Source organism: Otolemur garnettii, unplaced genomic scaffold, assembly GCF_000181295.1.
Source record: "Otolemur garnettii isolate 467f Iridium unplaced genomic scaffold, OtoGar3 scaffold00181, whole genome shotgun sequence".
In the NCBI taxonomy this organism is placed as follows: Eukaryota; Metazoa; Chordata; class Mammalia; order Primates; family Galagidae; genus Otolemur; species Otolemur garnettii.
In genome coordinates this window covers 1,929,011-1,939,046 of record NW_003852576.1, presented here as the reverse complement: position 1 = coordinate 1,939,046, position 10,036 = coordinate 1,929,011, and the positions used below count along the sequence as shown (strand labels likewise).

General features: G+C 47.8%; 1 protein-coding gene across 15 annotated transcripts in view; it reads left to right on the top strand.

The window, feature by feature from the left end:
• APBB2 (amyloid beta precursor protein binding family B member 2) overlaps positions 1–10,036 on the top strand; it is a 377,881-nt gene that overhangs the window by 270,771 nt on the left and 97,074 nt on the right. Inside the window, exon 1 of one of the 15 annotated variants that reach the window (XM_023519610.1) lies at positions 3,739–3,744. The exons of the other annotated variants lie outside the window; for them this stretch is intronic. The gene's annotated coding sequence lies outside the window, so the exon portion shown is untranslated. Of the gene's footprint in view, positions 1–3,738; positions 3,745–10,036 lie in introns of those variants that run through there. 15 annotated transcript variants of the gene reach the window in all.

The window sequence follows — 10,036 nt, the reverse complement described above, 5'->3', positions numbered from 1 at the left end:
CATGCTTTGAAAATCTGTGCTAGTTCTTGTCTGTCCTTTGTGTAACTCTGCTCAGATGTCTGTAAAGATGTTCTGCCCCCTGGTGGAAAATACTGGAAATTACATCTTTAAAGAAATGGACTTGATTTCCTCAGGAATCATAGTTGGAAGGAGCATTAGCGATGACTTAACGGTCCTCTTATAGGTGAAAAAAAAAGTCGTAGGGTTGCGGGATTAGTGGTGGAGATGGCCTTTGAAAATGGGTCTGCTGAGCCTCTGGCCACCTCATTCCACTATCTCTATCTCTGTGGGTAACAAATTGTTTTCAGGATATTTGTGAGGAGAGGTTCTTAGCACTGCTGTTAGAGCAGCCTTCTTTGAAATACAGAGTAAAAGGAATGAGTAAGAAAGATTATGTTGTCCCAAGCATTAAATTCTCTGAGTTTCAGCTTTCTCATTTGTAAAGTGAATGTCGTCAAATTAGAAGTCACTTCTGGTCTGAGAAATTTTCCAATTCCAAATGAGATGTAGCAGTCCTGATCTGCGGCATCTGGAGATGAAATCCTGCAGTCTGATCTGCATTCGGGTCTGGAGGGGGAAAGAAAAAGTACTCAGAATCAAAGAAAGAGAGCAGTGAGCCGGGCTGGCTCCCCTCCTGAACACCAGGCACCTCCACACACACTTCTGCAAACACAAGGCATCAGAGTCATCCCCCAGGGTATAGATAAGCAACTGATGCTTAGAATAAGTAAATAATTTGCTTTATCACACAGCTAATAACAGGTGGAACTGGGCCTTGATCTTACGTGTCTTTCACTCATAGCCCAAGAAAATGTCCTCTCTTTCTGTTCCCAATTACTGCTTACATCAGTGTTAAGATTTTTTTGTGTGTGTGAGACAGTCTCACTCTGTTGTTGTCCTAAGCTAAAGTGCCATGGTATCATAGCTCATAGCCACCTCAAACTCTTGGGCTAAAGTGGATTCTCTTGTCTCAACCTCCCAAGTATCTGGGACTACAGCCACCTGCCACAACACTAATTTTCTTATTTTTCTATTTTTAGTAGACACCAGGTCTTGCTCTTGCTCAGGCTGATCTCAAACTTCTGACCTCAAGTGCCACACCTGCCTCGGCCTCCCTAAGTGCTAGGATTAGAATTACAGGTGTGAGCACCATGTCCAGATTGTTAAGATCATTTTGGCTGCCGGGGTATTTGGAATTAAGTAGCAGAGTTGTTAGAGATAGGAATGGATGAGGGAAGTGGAAGGACAGACTCCTTCCCCTCCTCATCCAGTCTCAACGTGGTCCAGCCCTTTGCAATGCTTTTCACACTTACATGTGGGCAAATCTGATTCATTTGTCTGGGGCAGGAAACGGGATTGCATTTCTAAGCTTGCAGCAATGCCAGTACTGTACAGACAGCTCTGAATAGCCACACTATAAGGTTTGAAGCCTGATTTTTAAAAAACATTGTTTCTGTGCCTCTTCTGCAGGGAAGTCGGCACAGTCTTCCCCCACGGTACCTGCCGGTTCTGTTACAGCCATTTGCAGCCACGTCTCAGCTGCTCAGGAGTTGTATTTTTTCCCCATCATCCAGCAGTTAGATTTTGTGAAAGCTTCTCTCATCTCCTTACTCTTTTATTATAACCTGCTGCAGATGGAGAGAAGGGAAGAGGAGGATACAAATCGTGTTAGTAGATTTGACAAAGGAAGTTTCTGAAATGAATGGTGAGCGAACATGCAATTCTCATGTTCATCTATGAGCTTATTTATCTGTGGTCTCCCTTGGTTCCTATTAGCATAGAGTTTTATGAAGTAATGGCATTAGTAGCTGCTGACTAGATTAGAACTGATAGATGTTAAACAGGAAGTGGTAAGGAGTATCTTTTCTCATTCAGATTTATTTCTAGTCTGTGTAGCAAATTCATTATCATTACTGAGCATTGATACGGGATTTTACAGCTGCATGTAATTTTTATAATTTTTATTCACATGGTACAGGTTTCTTCTTTCAGAAATCCGGATCTATGCAGAAAGTTTGGATTTGATTTGCATTGTTGATTCATTAATTGAGTCAAAAACGTTTCTCGAATACTAAAGGAGCATACGTGTTTACTGAACGGTGTAATGGTTAAGAGCAAGAACTTTGGACTCAGACCGTCCAGGGTTCAAAGCCAGGCTCTGTTGCTGAACAGCTGGTTGACCTTGGGCAAGTTACTTCGCTTCTCTGTGCCTCAGTTTCCTCATCTGTAGAATGAGGGTAATAGTGGAACCTACTGTTGTGAGCTGTTGTGAGCATTGCGTTGACGTTATAAGATATGACATCTCAAATGCTTAGAGTCCCTAGGACAGAAACATTCCTTGTACATGAGCCATTATTACTATTCCTAAACAAGCAGGAATTGACATGGCTCCTGTCTACAAGGAACGGACAACAGGCAGATTCAGCACATCACGCTCAGAGCTGAGCTACTGTGTCAGGAACACAGGCTGTGGCAGAGGCATCTGCCCTGGCCGGGTAGAGGAGGTGGCTCCTGTGGCCTCGGAGAGGGAGATGGTGCTAAGCCAATGAGTGTACTTGAATTTGCACAGGATTTCGTAATTTTCTTTTTGAAACAGAGCCTCAAAAAATATAAGTGCAGAAGCTTTGAAAGTGATTTTACATGTAAATTTGTGTTCGTTTTCAGCAAATGCTTTTAGGAACAGATTTAAGATGAGGTCCATCTGTGTGTGTCCAATACTGTGGATAACGTTGTTTCTGTTATCTGTTCCTCTGTGGTGTGTACCAAACTGCACCCAAACTTGGTAACTTGAAACAATCATTTACTCCACTCACAATTCTGTGGCTTTGGGAATTTGGGAAAGGTTTAGTGGTGCAGTTCCGTCATGATCCACGAGGGGCAGCAGAGTTGGAGGCTTCATTTCCAAGATGGCCTCTTCTCAGAGGTGCCCAGTGGTGTGGGGCTCCTCTTGATGGGACATCTCATCCTCCAGGGCCTCTCCGTGGGGCTTGGGCTTCTCACAGTGGTGGTTTTCAGGCAGGCAGTTATACTTCTCACCTGGCGTCTAGTAAGATGCGGGAAGCTGAAGCCCCCAGGTAAGGAGAGGCTCTTCCTGGACGTGGCATCCCGTCACTTCCATCCCTTTCTGTGGGTGGCTCCCAGGTTGGCATTCACAAGGAGAAAATAAAGATCAACTCAGTCGAGCCATAGAAGGCCATTTCTCAGCCTTTTGGCTAAGATCAAGCAGCAAGCCATAGAAGTGGGAGGCGTGGAGAGACAGAGTGACCTGTCTGGGTGTGTGTAGCTGGTCGTGGAAGAGCAGGACTGAATCCAGGCTTCCTGCCCCTGGTCCAGAGTGGGTTCCACTGACGGTTGCTCACACCCGCTGCTGCTGGCCTTGGCTGTTCATTTTGCCTGCCAGCCCAGAGGACAGCTTTTGTGTTTTCTTCCCTTTATTTGCCAACACAGCCAAGCACAGTGCTGTGTCTTGGCACAGTCACGGCTCCCTTTTCCTTATTAACTTCTGGTCACTACACTTGCCTGAGTGAGCACTCTAGGAATTGGCAGCCACGTGTGAGCCTCTGACTTTTGAAGGGCACTGGTGAAACAAGACACATTGTTGTCCAACTGTCAGCAGCTGCGCCCTGTGCTGGGCAGATGCCTGGAAAAGCTAATTAAGGCAAGGCAGACTTCCTCTTCCCCTGAAGGAAAGAGGCAGGAAACAGGTGAGGTAATGGACACTAGCCAGCAGTGGTAGCAACAGTGGTCATCCCAAGAGTGTTGGGGCAGCAGGTGGGTGAACCTGACTCAATGGGATCCTGGCACAGAATTTTGGGCCACAAAGAGTTGCAGAACCAAGCAAACTCGGGCAGATGTGGCCACGGAACATTCATCTAGCAAGTCCTACGGGAAGGGCCAGCTGACCAAGTCCTGGAGTCCTAAACTGGCATTTCAAAGGCACTAGGAAAAGAGCCATCTCATTCTCTCAGGCCTGCTGCCTGAGAGCTTAACACCATATACCAGTATTTTGGTGGTAATGAAAACATTTCTTGTTTGTTTGCAGTTAACAAAATTGGTAGAGAACTGTGGGCTCCTCCTTTAGGGCCACCAGAATAACTAGATGTGGGAGGATGGGTGGAGGGAGGGTAATTGGTGGGTCCACACCTATGGTGCATCTTACGAGGGTATGTGTGAAATTTACTAGTGTAGAATATAGATGTCTTAACACAATAACTAAGAAAATGCCAGGAAGGCTATGTTAACCAGTTCGATGAAACCATTTCAAATTGTATATAAAACCAGCATGTTGTACCCCATGATTGCATTCATGTACACGACTATGATTTATTTAAAAAAAATTAATTCAGATGTCAAACCAAGTCTAGCTTAAGTCATAACAGAGCCCCTTAGGACTCCTGTCTTAAGATCTCATCAAAGTGCGAGGTCCTCTAGCTCAGCCACAAAGATCAGGGTCTGAGTTCTTCCTCTGCTTCTGGCTCTGGGGCTTCTAAGAAAATCATTTTAGTAGTCAGGCTCCCATATTCAGACAAAACTGACCGCTCCCGACGGTGGGTCTGCCACAGGCTCATGTGTTCATCTGGCCTGTGTGTGTTCAATAGCTTTTCCATGCAAGGTGCAGTGAGGTCAGACGGGGCAGGGAAACCAACTGGTGCAAGAGAGAAACTGGTGATATTTTAATGACAGTTACGGTGCTGCTGGGATTAAGGAAGAGAGAACTTGAAACTAACGTGGAATTTGGTTGGAATTTGGTTGCATCACGTCGAAGGTGACTCTTGAGTTTTTATGGAATCAGTTCTCTGACATAAATAATTCCCCTTGGGTTAAGGAGCCCCTCGGGCTGCAGGTTGCTCCATTAAAACCATGTTTTGCTGTCAAACCAACACAGTCCTAACCCAGCCCCCAGCCAGATGCTGCTACGTTCCTCCTCTGCTGTGGGCCCCGGTCATCAGTGCGTCCCTTTGGATTCCACTGTGGTCTTATTCTGTGAGCAGACAGGTCCCTACCACAGGTCATCAGTGCGTCCCTTTGGATTCCACTGTAGTCTTATTCTGTGAGCAGACAGGTCCCTACCAGGGCCTACACACCTGCACCAGCGACATTACCAGTGGTCAGAACAGCAAGTGATCCCTGTCCGCAGCAAGGCTAGAAAGTTGACCCATAGAAATGAGTGGAACCTAGCACCAGGAGCCTATGATTTCTCGGAAATCACCTCTCCTGAGAAGCAGGATTTTTTTCAGAGTTGTGGGCTCAGATGAGATCTTCAGCAGCCTAGAGCTGATTGATAGACCGTGCTCAATCCAACACATCTCTTCTGCTTTGGATATTTGGCAGTGATCTAGAAACAGAGAAATGAATGGGCATCCCATGTAGACCTTCAGTGCCTGGCAGCAGGGGAGGGCGGATGGAGGAGGGGACTGGCATGTCTCCAGTTCTAGCTGTGGGGGGCCCTCTCCCTGCAGCAGGTCATCTGATTCTCAGGACAGTCCTGGTGGTGGGTGACAGTCTCCCATTGTACAGATGAGGACACTGGCAGAACCAGAGTTACTTACCTGAAGTTACAGATGTATTATGTAGACAAACTGAAATTTGAACCCAAGGGAGACCGATCCTAAAGTCCGTACTCTTCCCAGCAATGGCCGTGGCTGACATTCATCGAGTAGTATGTGTGACACGATGTGCAAAGGCTGTGATTGACAAGTGTGGTGATCTTCACTTTCACCTGCCGCCTTCGTAAATGGGGGTGGCCAGCGCCACATGGCACTGCCATGTGCCTCATGCTGCTCTGTTCTCCCACGAACCTCTGAGGTGTGTTCTCCTGTTTTCAGTTGAGGGCGCTGAGGCAGTGTCTGCTGGTTGGGTTAGGCCTCTACAGCTGGCAGACAGCTGAAACTTGAACCCACGCCGTCTGGTTTCAGAGCCCAAGAGTTCAACATTGGGCTAAGCTTCCTCTCACCATAGGTCGGCCTTTCTGTGGCCTTCAAAGCCTCTGTTTGCTTTGGTTCTCTGGTTCCTTAATGGTACTCCAGTAGTGGAAATTCTGTCCCAGAAGTTCAAGTTTACCCAAAGACATGCAACTATTTTGAAGTCTGAGATAAAATACCTGGGGGAAGGGGTTATTTGTTTAGTGACACACCCAAGCAATTCACTCAGTGACAAAAGAAAAACCAGCCAGAGTCATTGTCCCTAACGTGGGGTCATGCTTCAAGTAGAAGGAGTATGAAATAGGAGCCAGAACGCTTGGTTTCTAGCCCCAGTTCTGTCAGTGAAGAGCTGTGTGACTTTGAATAAGTAACTTAACCTCTCTGAACTTTGTTTCTTTCATCTGTAAGTTGGGATGATAGTTATAGAAGTATCATCCTGGGAAACTCAGTGTTACTGTAAAAACCCAATAAGGTATATGTAGAGATGCTTTAATACCTTTAGAGTACTGTCTAAACATCAAATATGATTTTTTTTTAAACATCTCACTCTGTCACCCAGGCTAGAGTGCTGTAACATCATAGCTCACAGCAACCTCAACCTCTTGGGCCCAAGTGATCCTCCTGCCTCAGCCTTCCAAGTAGCTGAGACTGCAGGTGCCCACCCAACACTCAGCTAGTTTTCCTATTTTTAGTACAGTCTCACTGTTGTTCAGGCTGGTCTCGAACTCCTGAGATCAGGCAATCCTCCTGCCTCAGCCTCCCAGATTACAAGTGTGAGCCACCATACCTGGCCTCAAATATGATTTTTATGATACAAAGTTTTCTTCAAAATATGCTGATATAATGGTTCCCCAGGGTCCTATCAGTCCTGTCGAATTAACAGTTTGGGCTGCTATGTAGATAGCACCCCCTGGAGGCGGCTGGGCTTAGCTCAGTCTCTGGCATATGGGTCCCTAGGACCACTCTGCTCCCCCTCTCAACCTAGGGGTCATTATTTTACCAGTCAGAGTTTACAGGATGTCGTAACTAAAGTTAAGCAATACAAATTTTTTTTCCAGACCTTAGAAAAAAATTACAATAGAAAATGATGTGGGTGGCACCTGTGGCTCAAAGGAGTAGAGCACCGACCCCATATGCCAGAGGTGGTGGGTTCAAACTCAGCCCTGGCCAAAAAAAATGATGTCGTGGCTATTAATGAAAATGTAGCTAGTACCCGATTATGTAAATAACATAGGAACTTTTAATCTAACTTCCGAAGAGGAGGCAGTGAAGATCCATATAAGAAATGTCCTGTGTGTTAACAGGATTGTCTCATCTTGCAGACAAAACAAGTCTTGAAAGAATTTTTTGACTGGCTGCATTTAGTGAGTCAGTCTGTATATTTTTAACTTTTCGTATCCCCTCCCTTTTCCTTTACAGTATTGTAGGTAGCACATTTGTGTAAAGCTCTCATCCACTCAGACTTCCTTAGTGGCTCAGCGGAGCAGGAAGGAGGCTCCTGAGCTCAGTGACGGCTCCTCCCTCTCCTCACACCCAGGTGAAGGCCCTGTCTGTTCCTGGCCTCCAGATGCCTGGTCGCTTAAAAGGCTTGGGCTTTGGTCAGTAGGGGCGCTGTACTAGCTTTAAAAAAACCTGCAAGGTTCTGTATCACGGGGAACTGAAACTAAGGTTGCCTCACGTACAGGAGCACGTGGCTTGTTTGCGAGCGTCCTGGGTTGCTCTGATGCTTCTCCCAAGTGTGTGCTGATTTTCAGGTAGTGACAAGGGTGCCCCAAACGGGGCCTGCGGCAGAACCTGACCTGAAGGTTAAGCCAGGTCCAATTAGCAGCACCAGAGCGTTCTTACTGTCGAAGGGGTGGGCTGTTGATAAATAAGGTGGCACCTACACAACTTTGTCCTCCAAATCCTTTTCTTTTTAACTTAAAAAGTTGACATTGGGGAACAATGGACACAAGGCTGAGACTCCCCCAGCGGAGCGGAAGCCTGTTTCGGTGAAGCGTTGCATACAAAGATCCTTCACAGTCCTTAAACTTCGTTGCAGACCTCTGAGAGCTGTGGAGTCTGTAGAGACAGGGCCGGCGCCCGTTCACTGCACTGTGGCAGCTGGGTGGCGAGGTGGAAGCTAGTTCCTTCCCCACTAGATTCAACTGTGCAGAATCAGACAGTGGCTTGGCCAGCCCTGGGGCATATCACATTGGTAATAAGTGAAGATATTCCCAAGACATGGAAATGAATGTCATCTATATGATGGCTAAAGCCACGGTCCCCAACCTTTTTGGCACTAGGAACTGGTTTCATAGAAGACAACTTTTCCACAGTCCTGGGGTTGGGTAGGGTTGAGGGCGGGGATGGTTTGGGGATGGTTTGCGCACAGTCCGTCTCCACCCGAGAGCGTCAGGCAGTAGAGTCTTACACGGTGGGTGCACCCTGGGTCCTCTACATGTGGTTTATAGTCAGGCTCGTGCTCCCACGAGAATCCAGTGCTGCCTCAGAGCTGCCACTGCCAGGAGGGGCAGCTCAGGTGGTGATGCAAGTGATGGGGGAGCAGCTGTAAATATGCTGACACTTTGCCTGCTCAAGTCCTGCGGTGCAGCCCAGCTCCTAACAGGCCACAAACTGTACTAATCAGCACCCCGGGGACGGTGCTTAAAGGTGGGCTGTCACCCCCGCTCACTTTACACCTGTCACACAGAAAAAGTAGGAAGGTGGGAGCTCCAGTGTGTTGGCATGGAGGAAGTTTCCCAGAGGGTGTGTGTGGCCTGCAGATTCGTAACCTGGATGCTGAATGACCTTGCTGCCCCTGACCAGTCAGCTCTGTTGAAGCAGGAAGGTGCCCAAGGACAAGTTTACTGATCATCCTGTCTTGAAACCTTTGCCCAGGGACAGAAAGCGCACAGCCTCCCTTGGCAGAGGAGCCCTTGTTTTATCTCTTTCCCTGAGAAGTTCACCATCACTGCTCTCCAGTTCTCCTAATTCCAAAGTTTCAACGTCTTGCTTGACACCCTGTGTAGAAGGACAACTTTTAGCTGGCATTTCCCCCACACCTTAAGTGCTTTCAGATAAGCTTTTCAGTCTTCTCTGAGAATATTACAGTTTTCTCACCTTCATAATTCATGGGACTCAAATTGCTTTAATTGTTTTTGTGACTTTTCTCTGGATGTTCTGAAGTTTCTCATCAGAAAAAAAAAATTCACAGATATTAAGTGCTGGTTATCTGCTTGGCACTTACCTAGGTATCGTGAGATATGAAAAAGGAGGGACCCCTGGCTGCCCGTGCCTGTGAGGGCAGTGGAAGGAGGGCTGTGTGGAGAGTCCAGGGACCCCACTACTCACCTACATCTCCCGGACTCTGAGACCTCGGGCAGGTCATTTCCCTGTGATAGACCTCGTCCATCAAGCCAAACACAAGAAACTTTTGAGTTAAGCTCTAAAACAAGGTGCTGAGCTGGCTGGGGAGCCGGGATTAACAGCAGCACAGAGGGATGAGCTCCGATCTGTAAGAGGGGCTTGGAAAGAGGGAGAGATGAGTGTGGGGTGAGGCTTCTCAGCAAGTTTGGGCAAGGCCTCCAAGTTCTAGGCCCACCCTGGTCCATCTGGTGACAGAAGCCTAGTTGTCCCACAGGGTCAGGCCTGAACCACGGGCGGCACAGCGTGGGAGCTGCTGCTCAGGCTCGGCCTCCTGAGGGAGCCTGCTAAAAAGTCTGCGGAGTGGCAGAGCCCAGGGACGTGGTGCCGCGGCCTGTCAGCTGTGTGAACTGCCCGGTACGACGTCCTCCCCTCCTTGCCTTCCCCCGACACAGACTCCGCACCCAGGGCTTCTCCTCTGCCCCGCCTGCCAGGCTGTGCCATGTCTTGTCCTGTTCCCTGCCTGCTATACCGTCAGTGTCTCGGGGCTTTGAGATGGTGGCATCTCCAGTTGCTTCTCTGAGAATTTGGGGTCCCATCGTGTTGCCCTGTTCTCCGGGGCCCTCCTCTTTTTTTGTTTGTTTTTAGAGACAGAGTCTCACTTTGTCACTCTTGATAGAGTGCTATGGTGTCATAGCTCACAGCAACCTCCAGCTTCTGGGCTTAGGTGATTCTCTTGCCTCAGCCTCCCAAGTAGCTGGGACTACAGG